This window comes from Monodelphis domestica, chromosome 4, assembly GCF_027887165.1.
Source record: "Monodelphis domestica isolate mMonDom1 chromosome 4, mMonDom1.pri, whole genome shotgun sequence".
Lineage (NCBI taxonomy): Eukaryota > Metazoa > Chordata > Mammalia > Didelphimorphia > Didelphidae > Monodelphis > Monodelphis domestica.
Window position 1 is genome coordinate 329223156 of NC_077230.1, and position 23422 is coordinate 329246577.

General features: G+C 37.7%; 1 protein-coding gene across 12 annotated transcripts in view; it reads left to right on the forward strand.

Moving 5' to 3' along the window:
- SYTL2 (synaptotagmin like 2) overlaps positions 1-23422 on the forward strand; it is a 195614-nt gene that overhangs the window by 15380 nt on the left and 156812 nt on the right. For 10 of the 12 annotated variants that reach the window (XM_056794903.1, XM_056794901.1, XM_007490861.3 and 7 more), the window contains exons 2-3: positions 22819-22926; positions 23244-23412. The exons of 1 other annotated variant lie outside the window; for it this stretch is intronic. The gene's annotated coding sequence lies outside the window, so the exon portion shown is untranslated. The remainder of the gene's footprint in view (positions 1-22818; positions 22927-23243; positions 23413-23422) is intronic. One more of the 12 variants, XM_056794902.1, reaches the window with a different exon arrangement.

The following is a 23422-nucleotide window of genomic DNA, read 5'->3' on the forward strand; positions in this document are numbered from 1 at the left end:
GGCACCAGAGAGTGAGATGACTTGAATGAAAATGAGATGGTATGCTTGTCTAATCTGAATGTGCAGGAAGCTGAGAAAAGTAGCCAACGCATAGGATGATAAAGTCAGGACCCAAAAACCATCTTGACAGGTTGAGACTATGGAGATATATCAAACAAGATGACATTTAATTGGGATAAATGTCATATTCTGCTTTGGGGTTCAGAGAAATAAAATGGACAAGTACAAGACAGCTAGAAGACAGTTCATGTGAAAATAATCTGGGGTATTTAAAGGACTTCAGACTCAATATGAATTAGCAGCATGACATAATAATTAAAGTAAATGTAATCTTTGTTTACATTCAGAAATAATGTCCACAGTTAGGGAGGAGTCAGTACTGCCATCCCACACTCTGCCCTGGCTAGACTCCACCTGGAATATCATGTTCAATACTATTCACCATATTTGAGCAGGTATTCATTCCCTCACTAGAATATGCCTAGAGGAGACATCAGAATGGTGGATGCTGAAGAGGAGCAGTGGAGGGTCTAAAACAAAACTCCATCATAGGACAAGCAGTAGATGGAGCCTAAAAAAGAGAAAACTGAAAGGAAATAGGATATCTGTCTTTTAAGTTTTTGAAGGACTAGTGTATGGAAGAGGGAGAAAATTTGTTCTGGATAGCCCAGAGGACGGTATTAACAGAAATCAGTGAAGATGTTATAGTCTATTTTTACTCAATAGATGGGGAAACTTTTCAACAAGTAAAGATGTCCCAAAGTGGAAGGGGCTACCTTGAAAAGTAGGAACTTCCTCCTCATTATAGTCTTTAATTGAAAGCTAGAGGACCATTTAGTGATATTATTAAAAGTTAGTAGTGTTGGTTATTCAGCTGTTTCAGTTGTGCCCTATTCTTCATGGCTCTAATTAAGGTTTTCTTGGGAAAGATACTGGAGTGGTTGCCATTTTATTCTCCAGTTCATTTTACAGATGAGGAAAATGAGGCAAACAGGGTTAAGTAACTTGCCCAGGATCACACAGTTTGTATCTCTATCTAGATTTGAAATCAGATCTTCCTGACTCCAGGCCAGGCACTCTATCTGTGGCATCACCTTGTTGGTTGGGTGTGAATAAGACTACACCACTGCTAATATCACTCCCAACTTTGAGATTCTATGATCCAAGAGTACCCTGACTCTGGTCAATCAGATCAAATATATTTAAATAAAACATTGGAATGGAGATGAAAGATGGATAGAAGCTGTACTGAGTCAGGTGGCAGGCACTGACCAATATAAATTTGGAGAAAGATTTTGAGGCAAATAATTAGGACTTCAGACTGGTACTTATAATGTGCTGAGTTGCCAACACTGGAACCTGAAGAAGGGGTCAAATGATCAATGATCAAAGCAGTTAATATATAAAGCTAGGAAAGAGTTTCTTTTGCCTTTCTTTTAAAAATTAAATTAAAAATTTAATAATATTTTATTTTTTCCAGGCACATGTAAAAACAATTTTTAAGCCTTTACCTGTGTATTCATTCCAAGACGGAAGTGCATAAGGGTTAGGTTAAGGTGACTTGCCCATAGCTAAAAAGTATCTGAGGTCACATTGGAACCCAGCACCTCATATCTCTAGGCCTGACTCTCCACCCACTGAGCCACCTACCTTCCCTGTAAAAACAATTTGTAATATTCATTGAAACAAATTTTGAGTTTTAAATTCTCTGCTTCCCTCCTTTCCCCATCCCTAAGTTGATAAGCCCTTCTTTAACTATTGGGATTGGACATGTAACGTTAATGCTACAGGAATCCCCTAGTGAGGAAATTTCCTTTAACAGGAATACTCTTTGGGTATGGTTGGACTAGATGGACACTGAACTCTTTTGAACTCTGAACTCTCAAATTCTGATTTTGTGATTGACTGTGGACCAATGCAGCTCAGCAAACATTGTTTAATTTGTAGTCTTGGAGTGGGAGTGGGAGACACCGAGTGATTAAGTGATTTGTCCAGCTATGTGTCAGAGGCCGGATCTGAATCCTAATTGACCTGACCCCAAAACCAGTTCTTTATCTACTCCATCATTCTTCCTGTCATTTCTAGAACAAGGACGTGTAGTCTAAATGTTGATTTAATTTTCAAAATCTAATTTTTTGGTATTCTGTATAGTAAAACAATTGCATGATGTACTGATTTTTTTCTATCCTTTATTGTGGAATAGTAGAATAGGAATTGGGCTAAGAATAGGATACCGAGTTAAAGCTTTTAACATTAACTGCTTTTGTGATTCTCTGCCAATAGGTCTTTTGGAAGCTTCGGTTTCCTCATCTGTGAATCTGATGATAGGCTTGGTGAAGGTTTTCTTTGTCATCTTTGTGACTGGTGCCATAGGCTTGTGGAGATTGATAAGGAATATGGAGAGTAGAAGAGTTGTTAATTTTGCTCTTATCTTCAAAGTAACATGTAATTTTCCTTTCTAAATAAGAACCTGTTTGCCAAGATGATTCACCAGAAGTAGAAGAGTATCTAAGGAAAGACTAAAGTTAATCAGCTGAATCATTGTACAGAGTGTAAAAGTGACCCGTGTTTAATTACACAGAGAATGAGTTTTTCTTAATGATTCATATATGGTGGTGATCACTGTTTAGTTTATGTTGAGTCAGCATTATTAATCTCACCTTTTCCACCCAGGTATTTAGAAAATTGTTATTATAAATCTATGTGAATTTAGCATTTCTTATAACAAAAGAATCTTTTAAGAAAGAAAATTACTACAAAGAAACATGGGAAAATAGCCAAAAACCAACATGGTTGATTCCCCCATTTTTTTTAAACCCTTACCTTTCATCTTAGAATCAATACTGTTGTGTATTGGCTCCAAGGCAGAAGAGTGGTAAGGGCTAGGCAATGGGGAACATACAACTAGGAAGTATCTGAGGCCAGATTCAAACCTAGCACCTCCCATCTCAAGATCTGGCTCTAAATTCACTGACCCACCCAGCTGCCCCCAAGATTTATTGTTATTATGGTATTATTTGATTACTAATAAGGCTCTAACATTATATTTTTCAAACCTTCTAATGTTCTTTCCAGGGGCAAATGTGTGATTCAGTGTATTGAAAGCCAGGCCCAGAGATGTGAGGTCCTAGGCTTAAATCTAGTCTCAGACACTTCCTAGCTATGTGACCCTGGGCAAGTCACTTAGTCCCCATTGCCTAGCCCTTACCCTTCTTCTGTCTTCTAGCCAATACACATTATTGATTCTAAGATGGAAGGTAAGGTTTTTTTAAGAAGAAAGAAAGAAAGAAAGAAAGAAAGAAAGAAAGAAAGAAAGAAAGAAAGAAAGAAAGAAAGAAAGAAAGAAAGAAAGAAAGAAAGAAAGAAAGAAAGAAAGAAAGAAAGAAAGAAAGAAAGAAAGAAAGAAAGAAAGAAAGAAAGAAAGAAAAAAGGAGGCAGAAGGAAGAGGAAGGAAGGAAAAAAGAAAGCAAACAAGAAATAGAAAAAAGGGAATAGGAAAGAAAGGAAGGAAGTGGACAGAAGGAAGGAAAAGGCAGGCATTTATTGAGCACTTCCTATATGCAGAGTATTTGGGAATACAAATAAAAATCAAGAGTCCCTACTCTCAAGGAACTCAGATCTAATAGAGGAAGATTATAGGCAGAAGGATAGATAGATAGATGTGTGTGTATTCATATGAAGTAGAAAGGGAAAATTTTGTTCAAAGTTCCTTAGGGTTCAGTGATAAGGCAGATGGCAATACAAGGGAAATTTTTGTAGCTTATGGAAGACTATGTACTTAGAATGCAGAATTTAGTTATTTTGATGAATTTGTGACCTCAGGAGAGACTCTTCATTCCATCCATGTGCTCCCATATATTCCCCAATAGGAAAAAATCACCCAACTTATTAAGAGACTTATTTGATAATTCATAGTTCTCAATAGAAACTCACTCTTTGTCCATCCAATAGTTACTATAATATGTGAATTTTCTGAGTACACTGGTAGAGTCACATGATGTTGCCTATTTGCCCTGTTGTATGAGAGATGGATGTGTCACCACTGACAACTAAAAGAAATGATGACAACTTGATGAAGGCAGCCTCTTGCAGGATCATCAACCTTTGTCCTTTAACATGGGAAGCTGTTTCTTTCTCAGAGGATCCCATGTCGTCTCCTATGGAAAGATCTAAACAAGGAGTTCTTAACTTTTCTTGTCATGGACCTTGCTGATGGTCTAATGGAATCTGTGGACCACTGCTCAGAATAATGTTTTCTTACCTACATTCATAAGTGAAGGAAATGCTAAATTTCAGCAAGATATTAGTTAAATATAAAGCTGTGTTCCCCTCCCCCTTTCAAGCTCACAGACATCTCTGAAGTCTATCCATTGTTCCCCCTTGATGTTCTGTGAACCTTACATTAACTACTTTTTAGCTGATTACACAACTCCCTGGGTTCCACGGTCTTTCCTTCGTTGTCTGTGTCATGGTATTCACCTTCTGCTTTCCTGGACTGAGTTTAGATTTTTAGGTGCATATTCTCTTGCCAATATATGTATATGTATATAGATATAGATATAGATATATAGGCAAGTCAAGTCAATAGATATGTGTGTATATATATATATATTGCCCCTATTACTTGATACATGTGAAAGTTCTACTACATTATAATATATTTATATAGCACTTAAGGTTTACAAAGTACATTACATATATTTTGATCCCCATGACACACCCTGAGGTGGGGGTTGTTATTATTATCTCCACTTTAGAGGTGAGGAAACTGAGACCAGGAGAAATTAAGTGACTTTTCCAAGGTCACATAGCTAGTATTTGATCTAGGATTCAAACTTGGGTGTTCCTTATTCCAAGCCTAGAATTTTATTCACTATACAACCATTCTATCCTAGTAGCCTACATCTGAAACATTTTGCTTCCTGTTGGATGCCACATTTTAGGATAGGTATCAGCAAGTTGCAGTACATTCAGAAATCAATGGCCAAGATGGCTAGAGGTGTTAAGACCATGCTATACCAGTTGATGAAACTGAAGAAGCTATTCTTAAAAAGAATATCTAAGAGATTCCTGATACCTATTTTCAGGCATTTGAAGGAAGAAGTCATTAGACTTGTTCTTTCTGGTTCTAAAGGAATGAACTAGAAACAATGTATAGGTTCTAGACTCTGTCTGGCTCAGGCCAATCTCCCGATACTTTAAGGTTCAATAATGGTACAAAATGACGATTCTCTTGATCAATTAAAAAAAGGAGATTTCCTAGCCATAGCAAGAAAAGGATGTTCCAGAAGGATAGACAATGAAGACATTTTAGGTTAATTCATCTGAATGAGGCTCCCTTGCTTGAATTGTCCATTGCTTTTCTCTCATTTAAATTTTTTATTCTACTTTTTCCAGATTAAATGTAGATACAATGTTTCACTATTTTCCAAAATCGTTTCCTGACATTTTATGGTCCATGTCTCCCCTTCCCTCCCTCTCCTCCCCCCTCCCCAAGATGGCAGGCAATATGATATAGGATATGCATGTATATCATGCAATATGTATTTCCATGTTTTTCATGTTGTAAAAAAAGATACATATCACTTACATTAGAAAAAAACTCATGAAAGAAATGAAATGAAAAATGGTAAGCTTCAATCTAGACTCAGACTCCAATAATTCCTTCTATGGTGGTGGATAGCTTTTGCCCTCAAGTTTATTGTTTTCCACAAGGCAAATATCAGAGAGGTTTTCTGGAGCTCTTCCTGGTGATCAGGCAATGAAGTCAATAGCTTGAGGTTTTTGTCTCCTGACATAATCAAATCTCAAAGATGGTCTCATATCTTTTGGAAGAAAAAATTAGCCTAATGAATAGGGGAATGTTTAAGCTGTTATTCCTCTAACAGGGATGAAATTTTAGAGTCAAGTTTAGTCGTAATGTAATGAAAATTTATTTAACTATTAAAGTTATCCAAAGGTGGCCTGGGATACTTTCAGAGAGTCCTCCCTGGATGGATGACCCCCCCCCCCCCCGCCCCCTTGGTTATGTTGTAAAAGGGATGTATTTAGATGTTGGTTGGAATAGATAATATAACCTGACAATTATTTAGGGCTTAAAAGTTTACAAAGAGATTTCTATATATCTCATTTGATTATCACAGCAATTCACTGGTCCCACCAAATAACAGTCCTGAAAGAATTGTAGGATGTGAGTGTCAAACTCCTGTACTCTTTGTGGATTCAGGTTACTGAATTTAACTGACTCTGAATAAATTTATGGGAGGGTTCAAGAGCACTTGGAAAAGGAGGCAATGAACACTATAAGCTGAAACTACTTTATCAAGTGCAGATCATGCCAGACTAACCCCATTTTAAAGGAATTACTCGACTAGTATAACTTCAAGGAAGTCCTATATCTCATTGTGGTTTGGAAATGACCCTGAGTCCCCACAGGTGATTCAGTTAGTCTGAAAAGCCTTTAAAATGGGCCTAGTAATGGATTCATATGTCTGTTGGCCAGCGACTAGACTAAATTTACACAGCCTTTTCAATTAGTAGGCTGCAGGGCAATTGATTTTTTGGCCACAGCAGTTCTTGAAGCTGATCTACTAAATTATAGAAAGTTTACTTACCTTGGTGGAGGGAACATAGTCAGATAAAATCACAAATCCTTGAGTATCGATTCAAATGCTAGACTAGTGAATCAAGAAAATTCTGGACAGATGGTATACCCGGATTTCAGCAAGATATTTGACAACTCTCCAAATATCCTTGTAGAACAGATGGAGAAATGTAAAATGGGTGATGGGGCAGTTTTACATATTTTTAACCAGTTGAATGACTGAAATCCAAAAATGTTGGTTAAAGTATTATCCCAAATGTGATGTGGCAGACAAAAATGGTAAAGTCAGATTTAGGCTACATTAAGGCACGGTCTGAAGGAAGTAAATGGTCCCACTGTACTCTGATCTGGACAGACCATATATGGTCTTGTTCTGGGTGCTACATTTTAGGAAAGACAGTGAGAAACTGGAATCTGTAGGAAGGAGATTCAGGCGAGTAAGAGGACTAGAGATCATATGATAGATGGACATCCCAGAGGTGTAGGATTTCAGCTTAAAGGAAAGAAACTCCTAACATTTCCTTGGAAGGTAACTTTGTTATTTCCCTATCACAGGAGACCTTCAAGTGGAGGCTGAATGACCATTTATTGGGGATGTTTTTTTAATTTGAAAATTTTTATTTAATTAATTGATTTAGAATATTTTTACATGGTTACATGATTCCTGTTCTTTCCCTCCCCTCCTCCCATCCCCCTCCAGTAGCCAAAGAGCAACATAAACCACTGGGTTTACATGTGTCATTGATCAAGACCTATTTCCATATTATTGATATTTGTACTAGGGTAATCGTTTAGAGTCTACATCTTGGGGATGTTTAAAGAGGAGTTAGTGTCTAAGGCAGTGATGACAAACATTTTAGAGACAGAGCACGGGACCCTGCCCTCTACTCCTCCCTAGATTGCATGCCGTGCTTCTCTTCCCACCACATTCTGGGAGTGCCCTGCTCTCCCTGCCTTTACCCCACACAGGGGAGGGAGAAAGTGCTTCCATTGGGCTGCTGGGCAGAAGAGTGGATGATATGAAAAAATGTCATCAGGCACCATGGAGAGGGGAAAGGGAGCTTTGCCTTTCTAGCAATAAACTCTGAGGGGGTGGGAGTACCTACCCACAGAGAGCACTCTATGTGCCATCAGTTCACCATCACTGGTCAAAGAGACTAGTATCTCTCATGCCTGGAATTTTATCCTTCCTCAATTTCAACTACTGACTTCCTTGACTTTCAGTCCCAACTAAAATGCCATATTATACAGGAAGTCTTTCTCAATTCCACTTAATACTGGTACCCTCCCTCTGTTAATTATTTTCCTACTTAAACTATATATAGTTTGCTTGTATATATTTGTTTGTTGTCTCCCCCATTAAATTGGACTGTCTTTTGCCTCTTTTTACATCTCCAGCACTTAAACAAATAAACAAAAAATAGGCTTTATCAGACTGCCAAAGGTACCCAAGATACACACACACACACACACACACACACACACACACACACACACACAAATAGTAAAGAATCCTTTATCTAATAGGCATGAAAAACCAATTAAGAAGGTATTCTTATGGCCCAGGAGGGAGGTAGTGAGGGCTTAAACCCTCGATGGACATCATATGGAGATAAAACAATTTATAATAATTACCTCAAACACGTGTAAAATCTAGATCAGAGAGTAGGGTGGGAAGAGGGCAGGGAAGGAGAGAAGGAAGTCAAAAGAAGGGAGAGAATCTGAACTCAAAACTTTAAAAAATGAATATTAAATTTTTTTTACATGGAATAGGAGAAATAATAAAATGCTATTCCATGTAAAAATAACTACCCCAAAATGTTACTGAAAAACTCAATCAAACTTGAATTTCATCAACAAACCAAATTTATAAAATAGGGTCCATATTTATACCAATTCTGCTTTTAAAAATATAGTTATGAGAAAGTTCATGATTATATCCCTAGTTAGAGAGCAAAACTTTCAAACAATGGTCTGAGGGGAGAGCTTCCAGCTCTGGGACAGGAAAGGTCCCTCATTCCCATGTGGCTCCCACTGAGCCCTCATATAATTGACACATAATAGTCAATTAGTGAAAATTGATCAATTTGTTGACTTGATCAATTGATAGAAGATGAGCTTTGAGACCCTTTCCAACTTTGTGATTTGATTTTTTTAAACTTCTTGTCACATTTGAACATTCTTCTTAAGTCATAAATTAAGAAGCTACCAGAAGGCCTGACCCTCTGCTTCTACATTAATCTAGAACAAGCTCTATAGCTTGAGTCTCTCTCTAGCTATGGAAACATGCCCATGGGACTTTGTCCACACAGCAGACAAGTAGAGAACAAATTTTCCTGGGTTCCCAATGAAACTTTAGTGTTTTCTCCTTGCTTCCCAGCGCTGCTCTTGCTAACTTTCTTTTCTCAAGGTTCTAGACCCTACCTGCCTAGATCTATGGTCCCTGTTTGACACTTCCAAGCTTAACTGATATTCCTGGACTTGCTTTTTGACCTGCCTGACCTACCAACCCTACTAGACCCTTCCTGTCCTGTCCACCTCTTTTGGAACTTGGCCTCTGAACTACTTGACCTAGGATGTTGACTAAGCAACCCAAGGAACTCTCCAAGTTCCTGATCTGAGGCCTTTCAGTCTAGATCTGTCCTGTTGTAGCTAATGCTTTATCATGACCCAGGTGGAGGCTAATGATGCTGCTTGGGCTCTGCTCATTCGGTTTCTCCTTCCATGCCATGAAAAATGGTTCTAAAAAACATCTTGAATTCCTTTTGGTAACCTGATCAACAAGGCTAAAAGTTTAAACATCTTAATAATCATGTGTGGTAGTTTCCATGTTTCATTTAAGGAATTAAAACCGCCCACTGCCCCCATTGGGTATGGCACTGTTTCTTTTTCAGTTTTACACGTTATCTGCTTGCTGGAGAAATGCTGAACATGACTGCTGCTGCCTCACCCCAGAGAACCACAGCATCCTGTAGCTAGCTGGGGATGGTGGTGGAGGTTGCTTATGGTCACAGGCATCTCGAAAACCTCACAAGTCTTGCTTGATCTGGATTCCTTGGTAACCCTCCAAAGTCTCTCGAAGCCCCTCAGGACCTCACACAAGTCAAAATAAAGTTGTGGTCAAAACATCACATTCTGGCTTGGGGGGGCAATTCTTTGGCATTCTTTTGGTGAAAATTCTTCTGAAACCAATTGCAAATATTAGCAGATCCAAATTGGCTGTTGAACCAAAAAAAATTTTTTTAACTTGCACATTTTTGAAATTTTTACCACCAATAAACTGAAGCATAATTTTGTTTCTTCCTATTCCTCGATCCTATCACAAGGCCTGCCTGTTCCTTGTCTTAAAAACTTAGGTGACTGTGTAATTACTACTCATGATGACAGCTGCTAAACTACCCAAATGTCTAATTGTATTGTAGCTAAATGTTAACCATCATAATTTACTTGAAATTCTATTTGACCTAGGAAGGGAATTGAATAAAATAGTCAAATAGTCATTCAACTAAAACTATGCCTTCATGCCTTTTCCTCTTCCTTCATTAGATTTGTTAGCACCTGAGGAGTAGGAGTAAGATCTGTGCTGGGCATGTCAGCATCTAAGCCCAATGTCTTTGCACATAGAAGGCATTTAATAAATGTGTTAAATTAGCAAGAAACTATTCATTCAACAAACATTTATTAAATACCTACTGGGTGTTGGGCACTGTGCTAGGTCACGGAGGTACAGAGATAACATTGAAACAATTCCTGCCCTCAAGGAATTTATATTCTGCTGGAGGAAAACAACATGTGCAAAAATAAATAAATTTAAAATATAGAGAAAGTAATTTCCAAGAGGAAGGACATCAGCAATTGAGGGGAATCTGGGAGACTTCCTATAAGAGGTAGGCCTTGAACTGAGTCTTAGAGAAAGCTAGAGATTCTAAGAAACCTGAAAACTTTAACTACAAACATAACTAGATGTACCCCTTTTCATCTCTTCATGAAGTTATAGTATCAAAAAGCAGGAAATAAACCAATCAACAAATATGTATTAAATATCTACCATGTGCCACACACTGTACTGGGCACTGGGCATACAAGTACAAATAATGAAACAACAAACCAATTGATGTTAACATGCTAACAAAGCTTACATTCTAAAAGAGAAAACAAGTGTGCACCCCAAAATAAAAGGCATAAATATAAAGCAAACTTATTTCTATATACATATGCACAAACTATAAGGTAGTTTGAGAGGAATCTCTAGAACCTGGTGCTGGTAAGAAAAAATGGCAAACAATAATGTCACCAGGGGCTACCTTAGCCCACCCATGATGGTGGCCCACTGGAAGAAACTTGTATTTGCAGATGTTAGCCCATCTAGAAATGGAAAAAACAGTGTGCAGATGGAAAAAAGATTGATTCTAGATTTATAAAACAAAGTTAATAGGGGCAACTGTGTGGTTCAGTGGATAAAGAGCCAGACCTAGAGTTTGGAGGTCCTGGGTTCAAATTTGGCCTCAAACACTTCCTAGTTATGTGACTCTGGGCAAGTCACTTGACCCCAATTGCCTAGCTCTTATAGCTTTTCTGACTTGAAATAGATTTTTAGTATAAACTCTAAAACAGAAAATAAGGGTTTAAAAAAAGTTAATAAAGGGATAAAAGAAGAAGAGATGGATGGGTATTCTCCAGTCTGTGTAGTTGGCCATGAAGTGAAGTCAACAGGGTGTGGTCAGTTTCCAAGAAATGGAATGGTTAGTTCTGGAATGTCCTTGGTCAACAGTTCTCATTTGGTTGTAAAGGAGCTAAGGAATGCTCAGGATTTCAAGGGATTTTCTCTCTCCTGTCTCCTTCCCTTTCCTTTCTCCTTCCCTCTGTCTTTTCTCTCTGTGTGTGCATAGACATATATGTATAAGTGTACAGATATTATAAATCTAATGGAGAGAGGAAGACATGAACATAAGTCTTTATTTGAATATATACAAAACATTATAATACCTATTTTTATAATTTAAGTTTTCACAAAGTTATTCTAAAACAATTCTAGGGAAGGGCTCTTTTCTCTTAAAACCTTGAATTCACATCTGTCCCTGGTAAAGGTGAGTAGTCTTGTTCATAATGGATATTGTAACACTTGTTATAAAAATTCAAACAAATTTACTACTGTAGAGCATTTTTCCAGGCATTGAGAGAAAAAGTCAGGATTTGGGTAAGACATAACCCCTGCCCTCATAAGCTTACAGGGAGAAGCAGGGAAACAGACAATACACAAAAAGATAATTATAATATAAATATAATATGAAAAGAATGTGGAGAGTTAAAAAAAGTCCTGTGCAAGGCCCAAGAAATGATAGGTCATTTCTGACTGGGGGAATCAGGAAAGGCTATAATAATAACAATAATAAAAATAACAGTAATATTTATATTATTATTATTTTATAAATTTATTTATAAATATTTATTTATATATATAAATTTATAAAAAATATAATAATTATAATATAATAGCATCTACTATATTAAGCATCTTACCTATATTATCTCTTTTGATCCTCAAATAACCATGGGAGGTAGGCTCTATTATTATCTCCATGCAATAGATGAGAAACTGATGTAGTCAGCAGTGAAGTGACGTGCCCATGGTCACACAGCTAGTAAGTTTCTAAGGATTTGAACTCAGATCTTCCTGATTTCATATCCAGAGCTCGGTGCATTCTGTTGTCACCTAGCACAAAGAGGTAACTTTTGAACTAATGCTTGTAGGATGGTTAAGATTACAAGAGGAGAAGTTGAGTTTAGAACAATGACTAGTAAGAGCTTAATAAATGCTTTATCTATCTGAAGATAATTTTCCAGGTGTGAGGATGGCTATATACAAAGGTATGGAGGCCTTAGCATTGTAGAATTGCATTCTTCTATTATGCTAGATATGGCATGCCAGATATGTGGTACTGACCATCCTTGTAACTTTGGGTCTCACCAGCATCTATCTCAGGGTTATGCACACAACAGATATTTAACAAAAATTTTTAAATGTAATCAAAAGAAACTAGCAAGATCCCATCATTTTAAAGTTAAGGAAACTCAGTCCCAGATTGATTCAGAGACTTCCTCAAGGTCACATAGTTAATAACTTCAACTCACATCTTCCCATTATGTTCATCCAGTAATCATTTGTTTTTTATAATTGCATATATCTAAAAAATGATTGCAAATCTTAAAAAAAAACTTTATTGAGGTTTTTGTTGCTATATCAAATTTGTCTGAATATATTCCTCCTTTCTCCTACCTAGTAAGCCATTACTTGTAACAGAGGTTTAAAAATAAAGAGGAAAAAAAAAGCAATATAACCAGGACTGTGCTGGTAAGCATTTGACAACCAGCTTTCCAAAAATTCATGATACATATAGATAATTAACAAAATAATCAATTTGTAGCTTTTCCAATTTCCCAAAGTATAGATAGTGAAAATTTAACAAATAACTCTCCAAATTGAGCTGGTTCCAGCATGGTCCTGGTTCAATAAAACAATCATCAAGTTATGGTGCCTAACTATAGGTGCAATATTCCATACCTAGCCTACCACCTCTGCATTGAAGGGAATGAAACACATTTTCCCAGCCCTTTTGTGGGAGGTGGGGATTATGAGTTACTGGGGTGTCAGCTAAAGAGTTGCATTTAATTTGCATTGTTGTAGTCACTACTTATATTGATCTCTTGGCTTTTTTTGTTTTATTTTGTATCATTTCATATAAATCTTACTCTTTTTTTCCAAATTCATCCCAGTCATCATTTCTTACAGTAGAGCAATATTTCATTGTATTCATGAACCATAATTCTTTGCTATTCCTTTATCAAAGAACATCTCCTTAAAAAAAAGATAATAAAAACCCAAAGAATACTTCCTTTTCACATCATAGGTACCAACCAAAATAAATGCTGCTTTGACTATTTTGATAATATATATGGGAATATTCTTTCTGTTTTTTACTTCATTAGTAGGTCTAGTGGTGAGATAGATCTCTGGCTCATCAAGTATGGACATATTATTTAATTTTTAACAATTTCAAATCGCTTTCCAGAATAGTTGGATCAATTCTTAGCTCCACTAACCAAATTTTAGTGTGAGCCTGTCTTTCCACAGCTTCTCCAGCATTGACTAGTACCATCTTTTGTCATCTTTTTAAAATGATTTCATTTTATTTTATTTTACCAATTACATTTAATAACAAATTTCCACATAAGTTCTCCAAAGTTATATGATCCAAAATTGTGTCCCTCTTTCCTTTCCTACTTACCTCCTGGAGCTGGCAAGCAATTCAATCTCAGTTATATATCATGCAAAACATAGTTCCATATTGTTCCTTTTTGTAAGTGAATAATCTTATAAAACTAAACCCTCAAAGCATATACTCAAATGAGTGAAAAATCATATGCTTCCATCTGCATCCCTACTCCAAGAGCCCTTTCTCTGGAGGTGGATAGCATTCTTTGTCATCTGTCCCTCAGAATAATTCTGGATCATTATTGCTGAGAATTGCTAAGTCTGTCATGGTTGATCATTCCACAATATTGCTGTCACCATGTACAATGTTTTCCTGGTTCTGCTTATTTTATCTTTTGTCATCTTTTCCAGTTCTCTGGGTATGAACTGGAACTTCACAGTTATTTTGATTTGAATTTCTCTTATTATTAGTGACTTGGAGCAATCTTTCACATGGTTATTTCTAGTTTACACTTTCTTTTTAAAGAACTGTTTATTCATATCCTTTGACCATGATCCATTGGAGAATGGAATTGGGCCCTACCTATTTATGTTGTTATTAACTCTCTTTAAATCTTAGATATCAGCCACTTACTAGAAATATTTGATGTTTAGTATCCTGGGAGAGGGATTCGATTCACCCTTCCCAATACAGTTGACAGAGTAAGGATACAGGCAGAGATGACAAAGATACTAAATGTAGCAAAAAAGTGTTAACACTGTACAAAGTATAAACACTTTTCTCTGCGTCAGAAGGGGTAGCACAATTGACTGGGCTGAAAATCAGCTGGGCTAAAAACTGGCCATATTCCTTAAAGGCTTTAAATAACTGAGGAAGAAGATACCCCACCTAGTCACTGGAGAAAATTTCAGAGCATTCAAGTCCCAGCTGAGGGAGTAGAGACCCCCCTCCCAGGACTTCTGGATGTAGAAAGGCTTGAGACCAGCAGCAGCAGCTTTCAGGAACAAGAACCCCAGCAGCACAGGAGAGAGCTGCCTGGCCACTGAGAGCTGAGTTTTAGGAGGACTTCGAAGGAGAGGGAAGAACGTGAATCAGCACAAGAGGCCCGAGAAGGCTTGGCCACAAGTTCTCATTACCATCGGACTCAAAATCTGTGGCCTTTCTTCATGCAGACCCTGTATCTGTGCTGAATGTCCCACAGGATTGTGAGCGGTGTTGTTTTACATTGTTTTATTATCCTGACTCTTTCATCACAACAACACTTGTTTTGAGCCACTTTTTTCCCTACCAGCTAGCTGTTGATAGTAAGCATACAATTAGGCCCTGTGAATAATAATAGCAGAGTACAAATCCACAAGGTATACTGTAGATCTTAGCAAAGGCAGCAACCCTAAGGGGACCCAACTCTCAAGGATTAGTGCCAGGTTTAAAAAAAAAAAACAGCCCAGAGGGAATATTACATAAAGATTTTTTCCCTGTATTATCCTAACCGCATGAAGTTTTTTTCTGGAAATGCATCGGACTAAAGGGCTTTTTTTCCCCCCTCATACTTATAGGAAGATATTCTACCAACTTCCATGATTTTCTAGGCAGTCATTTCCAAGTATAACAGTGAGGTTGAAACCATCTTACCTCATTTTAAAAAAATACTCTTCCCTTCCATCTTAGAATCAATACTGTGTATTGGTTCCAGAAGAGTGTTAAGGGCTAGGCAATAGGGGTTAAGTGACTTATCCAGGGTCACACAGCTAGGAAGTGTCCATGGTCAGAAATGGACTGGCACCTCCTGTCTCTAGTAATGACTTAGCTGCCCTCTACCTCTAACTTTGATATATTAACTAGCTGAGAAAATGTCTAAATCAATTGACCCCTCATAGGCCCTAGACTAAATGCTAAAGACCCTTTGAATGGATTGATGTTGCACAAGAATTGTGTCCAGAAAGGCCGAGAAAACTTGGCTGTGTCTCAAGGATTGTCTATAAATCATCAAACAAGTTGAGAAGGGATAGACTTCCAGGTATTGGAGGAAATGTGGCTTTGTGAGCACATCTTTCAGGAGGAACTGTAGGAGGGAAGGAAGAGCCTCCGCCAGGACTCCCCTCTCCACTCTCATTCCTTGTGGCCAGAGGAGGACCATGGGAGTTTTACAGAGTCTGGAGGATTTTTGACTTCGCATTGGTGTCTTTGCATCCTCTCTCATGACAGCCATGGCTGGAGAGAGGGTATGTTTTGAGAGCCAAGGGCAGGCCAGAGCCATAGTTCTACAGAGATCCCAGAAGAGAAGCTGATTATATTTAAAGGAGAACTTCTTGAGCACCTCACAAATGACAGGAAGATTTCCAGCAATAGAAGCCATGTTAACCTTTTGTATTCTAAACTTGAGTCCCCTTTCCTCTGGGCTTTGTATGCTTTGGGGAGAGAGAGTATTAGGAGAATGCGTTGTACCAATTGTTCTTAGTGTACCTCTTAGTAATTATTCCATTAAAATTTTTTAAGGCTAACCGATTAAATTAATTTTTAAAAAACTTGGATTCCATCGAATCAATGGTGTGTGATGGTTCCAAGGCAGGAGAGTGTTAAAGACCGGACAATGGAGGTTAAGTGACTTGCCTAGGGTTACACAGCTAAGAAGTGTCTTGAGTAAATTAATTCTTATGTGATAATCTTTGGGGAAAACATACCACTGTGGGCTCAAGATGATGGGAAGAATGATCCCTGACCTTTCAAGAGAACTCCTGGAACCCTGAGGGGTAAATATAGCTCCATAAATTGTGGAGACCACATTCCTTGGTGGGAGTTGGGATAAAAATGATCTAGAGCATTTATTGGTTACACGGAGTTTCAAAATTCACCTAAGAAATTTAAGTTTAACTGAAATCTTTCTTACTCATTTCTACTTTATAATGCTAGTCTGTAGATCACCCTGGACTCTTAAGATTGGGTTCAGACTTTGTGTACTAAAGGTTTAGTATAAACTTCTTAACAAATCATTATCTTCTACTTTGAGTGCAAAGTGTCTTTTTTTTTTAGTTAACCAGAATTTAAGAAATGGGAGTGTAGATAAGAAAAATGGAACATGATTAGTTAATAAGTTCAAATCCTGACTCTTCTTACTATCTATGTGACCTTAGGTAAGTAATTCCATCTGTTTGGGACCTAATTTCCTCGGTTATAAAATCATGGGATTTGATTGGATGACTCTAAGGTCCCTGTTAGCTATTTAGCATCCTCTGGTTTTTTTTTGACTTGTGTTTATCGACTCAGAAAACAACAACTACAAAAACACCATCAACACTATATACTGGGGTAGTACAAGAAAGAACAGGTGTAATTGACAAATCAATGCCATTAATGCTTAACAAATAACAAAGACGAGTAAAGATATCACAAGACTGGTTAAGGACAAATATTGTCTCATTTTTTAGAAAGGAAGGTAATGGAGTCTATAAAATAGTTTGATTCTTGAAGAACTTCTAGAGCTTATTTTGAAAAGGATTGTTAGCAAATATCTAGAAAAGGCAGCAATGATCACAAATGGTTTCATCCAACAGCAGGTTATGCCAGAATAACCTTATTGCTTTTTTACAGTTTTAAGGCTATTAAAACTGGGGAAATTATTTGGAAGAGCTTACATAGGCTTAGCAAAGCATGTGATGTGGCCACAAACTGTTCGTGTGGAAAGGACAGAAAATTATGGGCTAGATGATAGGATGGTTTCATATTTGCAGAACTGGTTGAATGGTCAGTTCCAAAAAGTCATTAAGGGTTCACTGTCAACATGGAGGGAGATCTCTAATGGATCAATGTTGTCATATGCCATTTAACATTTTTAACAGTAATTTGATTAAAGACAGAAGGCATTATTGCCAAATTTTCTGAAGATATAAAGCTGAAAGGTATAGTTAACACACTGATGACAATCATAGTTCAAAAATATCAGCAGGTCAGAACATTGGGTTGAATCTAGTCAGATTAAATTTAATAAGGCTAAAATTTTAATAGGGCTAAAAAATGCAAAGTTTTATGATTGGGTAGGTTAAAAATCAGCTTTACAAGTATAGAATTGGATATATGGGTTCCTTAATATGAATTAGCAGTGTCATATGGCATTCAAAAGACCTAAAACAATCTAAGCTTGCATTAGGAAGTACAGTATTCAAAACTGGCAAGGTAAGAGATCTATGTATTTATTCTACAATGACTCTAATAGAATATTGTATTCAAGTCTGGATGCCATATTTTATGGAGGACATGAATAAACTGGAGGATATTCAGAGGAGGCCACCAGCGTAGTGAAGAGATTGGAGTTCATACCATCTGAAGATCTGTTAAAGAAATGCATCATGTTTTGTCTGGGAAAGAGGTGTTAGGAAATACTGTTTCCAGTACTTGAAGGGGTTATACACTGAAGAGAGTTTAGATTTGTTTTCCTTGGCCCTAGCAGCAATGGTTGAAAGGGGCAAAGAAACCAATGTAGGCTTGAGGGAAGGAGCAACCTCCTAATATAGAGCTATCCAAAAGTAGGAATTGGATCATCTTGGGAGGCAATAAATTCAGCATCATTGGAGGGCTGCAAAGAAAGTGTGAAACCACCTTTTGATTATGGAGTAGAAGGAATTTTCTTGCAAAAGTTTGAACTGACTTAGATTCAATTCCATTCTACAAGCTTATATTACTTTCCTCCTATATCTTGAGCATTACAATCGGTGCTAAGAATATTAAGATAAAAACAAAACAATTTTGGATGGCCTCTGAAATTCCTTCCAATTCAGATATTTTTATGACTTTTTGATCAGTAAGGATCATACATTAAATAAAGCAATTTCCCTGCTTTAGGAATAAATATTATTTTTATCTATGGAAATCAAAATTCTGAAAAGATTTATTCTAAACACTGTCCAAATGAATCCAGAAATTTCAGAGTGGCATGATAATTAATGTTCATACATAAACTGGAGATTCTGGGATGAAAGGCACAAAAATAATTTTTAAAAATGAATACAGATTCACAACTAAGTAAACATCATGATCTTTTTTTAAGTTTTTAAAAACATGATCAGTGCACAAGAGCATAGCTTATAACTATTGTAAATAATTAGACCAAAATCATCTTAACCACTTGAAAGCAGTGCATTATAGTGGAAAGACCACTAGACCAGATGACTGAGACCTAGGTTCTAGTCATAATTTGATCAAAAACCATGCATTTGTCCTGATACAAATCATGGATTTGTGGGAGCCTTGGTTTGTCCATCTGTAAGATGGAAAAATAATATAAAATCTATCCATACTTTTTCCATGTGTTGGGGTTGATACGAAGCTCAAAAAAGATATTTAACATAGAAATCCTTTGTAAAATATAAAACTGCATACAAATGAATGGTATCATTAAATATTGTGGAGGAGTTTCCAGCATAATTTCAAATTTGCTAAAAATGCAGAATTTATTCTGCTTCAAAAGGTTTAAGTAGTTTGTGGGTTTGGGATATTATTTATAAGAACAGAACTCTGGCTTTTCTAAGCCTGCTTCATTTCTGATTTTTGTGCTTAAATGCCATATATATGATACTTACTGCTGGAAATGATCTAACCACATTACCAAGCTAGACATAATTTTATAGGGTTTCAGAAACATCAACAAGCTCTGTTGGGAAGTAGTCATATAAATACATAGCTTAAAGATGAAGTCATGGGAGTAGTAGGAAGAGGACTGAATTTGGAGTTAAAGGACTTCAGTTAGAGTCCTAGTTCGAGTTTGTGCTATTTACTGCCTGTGTGATCTTGAGCAAATAATTTAGCTTTATTGGGCCTCAGTTTCCTCATCTGCAAAATGAGCATGTTGAACTAGATGACCTCTAACATTCCCAACTGCTTTGCTGATATACTCTAAGGACCAAGAGAGACTTTTTCATCTGACTTGTAGCTGAAACCTTCCATATGTGTTTTCTCCTCCATTAAAATGTGAGTTCTTTAACATTAGAAATCATTTCCCTTTTTTCTATTTGTATCCCCAGCACTTAGCATAGTGCTTTGGACATAGCAAGTGCTTAATAATTGCTTTATTTATTCATTCTAAAATAGCTTCCATCTCTTAAATCCCATGATCCTTAAATGGAAAAAAAATCCCCCAGTTTATGTGGGTGGCAATTCAATGTTCTGTATCATATCAAAAATAGTAATAAGGGTGGCAACTTAGTTTTCTATACCATATTGATAATATGTACACGGAAGACTTGTTAATGCTTACTATACCTCACCCTTCCATTGTGCAAACATTTGCCTCCTTGCTGATAAAATAGAACATTTTTGCGACATCCTTATTACTTGGGAAAAAAATGGCACATCATGGTATTTTGAAGAGCTATACTCTAGATTTGCTTTATGAAATATCATTGTGACTCCAATATACCCACCAAACCACCATCAATCCACCTGAGAAACCCCAAATTATGGTCTAACATCAATCACCCCAACCTAACACAATGACCATTTTCCAGTTCTTTATTCTTTTTAAAAAATCCTTCCCATTTTCAACACCCCATCACTAAATGATTTAAGGGAAGACTACCTGTTTGTCCAGCTTTCTGAGGTTCTTTTCAGTACTGAGATTCTGTTGTTCCTATCCAGACACTCCAAATTTAATCTGTATAAACGGATAACTCCGCCATAAACTCCTTGAAATCAGGACTATAAAATCACAGCATGCTAGAGTAGCTTAAAAGCCATCTAGTTCAGTTGTTAGCATGCTCAAACTTTAAACAACAAAAATCGCTGGACAGCTGGACTGGACACAATCTTGGGGCAGGACAGTTGTTTAGGGAGGGTTTAGATAATGTTCAGAATCTAATGACCTACAACACCCGTCATCACAGCCTCATCCCCAAATACAAATATTGTGGCTACCATTTTTATGGGAAGGGCAGTCAGGAGTGCTTCTAAAAGGCCACAATGATGGGATACGCCAAAGGCCTGATTGCTGCCTGGTCATGGCCACAAAACTCCCCAGACTCCTGCTTCATTCCAGGATACTCTGCAACCACAGAAATCATGGCACAGCTCCTAAAACATATAGTCTTTCCTGAGGCTACTTCTCTTAAGTAGATAGAATCATCTGGGCTTGTGGCAGGTACTGCACCAAGAAAAAGACTCTGGGACAATTTCCAAGTGAATTCATGCCACTCCCACCCACTCTCCTCTACTTCTTTTCCCTTTATGCTAACACTAGTCTCCTCATTTTACTGTTTCCAATGAGAGGCCAAGAGAAGGGCAGGGCAGCTAGTTAATTCTGTCTTATAACTCCAACACTAAACATGGCACTGGGCATTCACCATAGCCTGTACTTAATAAATATTTATTGACTGAACAGATACTAATATGTTTCCAAGTAAGTCAGTAAAATGGAAATTCAATCCCATATTTATTACTTCATTTCAGGGATCTCATTTCATATACTTAGGTACATTGGATAGAGCTCTGTGTCCGAAGTCAGAAAGACCCAAGTTTTAAGTCCAGCCTCATAAATTTATTAGCTCTGTGACCCTGGGTGAATAACTCAACATCTGTCTGCTTCCATTTCTGTAAAATGGGGATAATAATGGCACCTATCCTCTAGGGTTGCCATGAGGATAAAATGAGATAATATTGTTAAATTTGCAAACCTTAAAGTGCTGTGTATAGACTGGCTGTTATTATTATTTAGTTCCTCAGTTGTAAAGCAATCAGGCTGTGTTTTTTTTTAAGGAAGTTGGCAACTAGTTTCAAAAATGGAATGGGCTCTCTCAAATATTATGGATTGGTTCCTTCTGCCTGGAGATCTGTGGTAGGAGATGGATGACCACTTATCAGGTAGGAATACTACATCGGGTATTCCAGTTCAGAAGTGAGTGGAGGAGATGACCTCTGAGGTCCATTTTAACTCTGATAAGGTCCTTTCTGCCTCTAGCATTCTATGAATCTATGAAAGAAAAAGCTGGCACACCTCAATGGGCAGCCAAGACTCGGAATAATCATCCCAGGACAAGAGATGGGGGAGGGTAATGTTGAAAGTATCTTATCAGACTTAGAAAGTATCTACTCCAGGGGTTCTTAATGTTGAAAGGAAGGAAATGGGGAAGAGCAAAAGTTCATTTCAGTCCCAGGATTTCTGAGGGCACATACTGTCATTTAACAGTATACAAATTACATAATAGCAACTTTCATTCCTTTTTTCCATCCTCCTCCCCGGTAGCTAAAGAGGCATTTTTAACATGAATTCACTCCTCTGACCTTCACAATAACTCTTGGAGTTGGGTAGTAAAAGTCTCACAGAGGGTAAGTGATTAACAAATAATAGTCTGGTCTGGAAACCAGGGCTTCTATTTCTTTGTTCAGTTGGTTCTTTCTCCAAGAACTTTGCATGTATTTGATTCTCAAAATGATTGGGTAAGGTAGGTCACTCAGTCAACGGAGCATTTATTAAATATCCATGTGCTGTTATTATTTTGCAGATGAAGAAACCAAAAATAAGAGCGTTTTAAGTGATTTGACCAGGGTCCAGGATGTTTCTGAGCTTGAATTCAAATTCCTATCTTAATGAATTGAAACTCAGGGGCTTTAACCCATTGCACTACCTAACCAGTTGACCTCAAAGGTTGCTATGTGTGATGACTTGGTGAAGAGGGGAAAGGGCATTTCCCCTCTCCCTCTACTTACTTAGAAACATATTTATTGGAAGGAGTGAAAAACAACACTTTTGTCATAAAAGATGACTTAATAAGATTTAGAACTGGGAAATCCCTGTGAGATCTTGAAATCCAACTTGTTTAACAAATAGGGAAACTGAGGTCCAGAGAGGTTGAGTGATTTATTCATGATTCTCCAGGTAGTGAGCATCGCAGGTGGTTCCTGTCCATTGCTCTTTGCACTGCCTTTCTCTGATGAAATGAAAAATCATATATGTGAAGTTACATGTGAAGGGCTCGGTAATGGTCAAGTACTATATTCAGGTCTTATAATTAATAGCGGAAAACGAAACTTCAATACTGTGAGCCTGTCCAATGAGAGGCAGAAGAAAGGCTGAAGAAGGGTGAAAAATACTGAGAAGTGTGGCCAGAGGAAGAGGATAATAAGGTAAGGTGGAGCTGAGAAGATCTCTGGGAAAGGAGACAGAAAAAAAGGAGAAGAAAGATGGGAGGTGGAAAGCTGGGAAACCCTGCGCAGGGACAAAAGGGCAGAAAGAGAGCAAGCTAGATGAACGGTAGAACTAAGGGGAAGAACTAAGAAGAGAAGATTGCACGGAGAGGGGCCCTAGAGAGGAAAGGAGGGAGGGAGGGGAAGGGCTGCGCCCCAGAGGGAAGGAGACTTGGGAGAGGAGAAAGTTCGGAGGAGGGTGGGACGGGGCGGGGCGAGTTCTAGGAGGTCGCCGCTCATTGGTGAAATCGATCCAGCCTGCCCTCCGGTCTCAATTCGGGGAGAGGAGCACACCTTCTTGGCTCTGACTAGAGACACAGGCTGCACCTGGACGGAGGAGAACGCTTGGGTGAGAGTGGCTGAGGAGACGGCGCCGCGGCAACCGCCTGGGAAGGGAGGCAGTAGCCGGCTGAGCCCCAGAGGAAGGTAAAAAGCG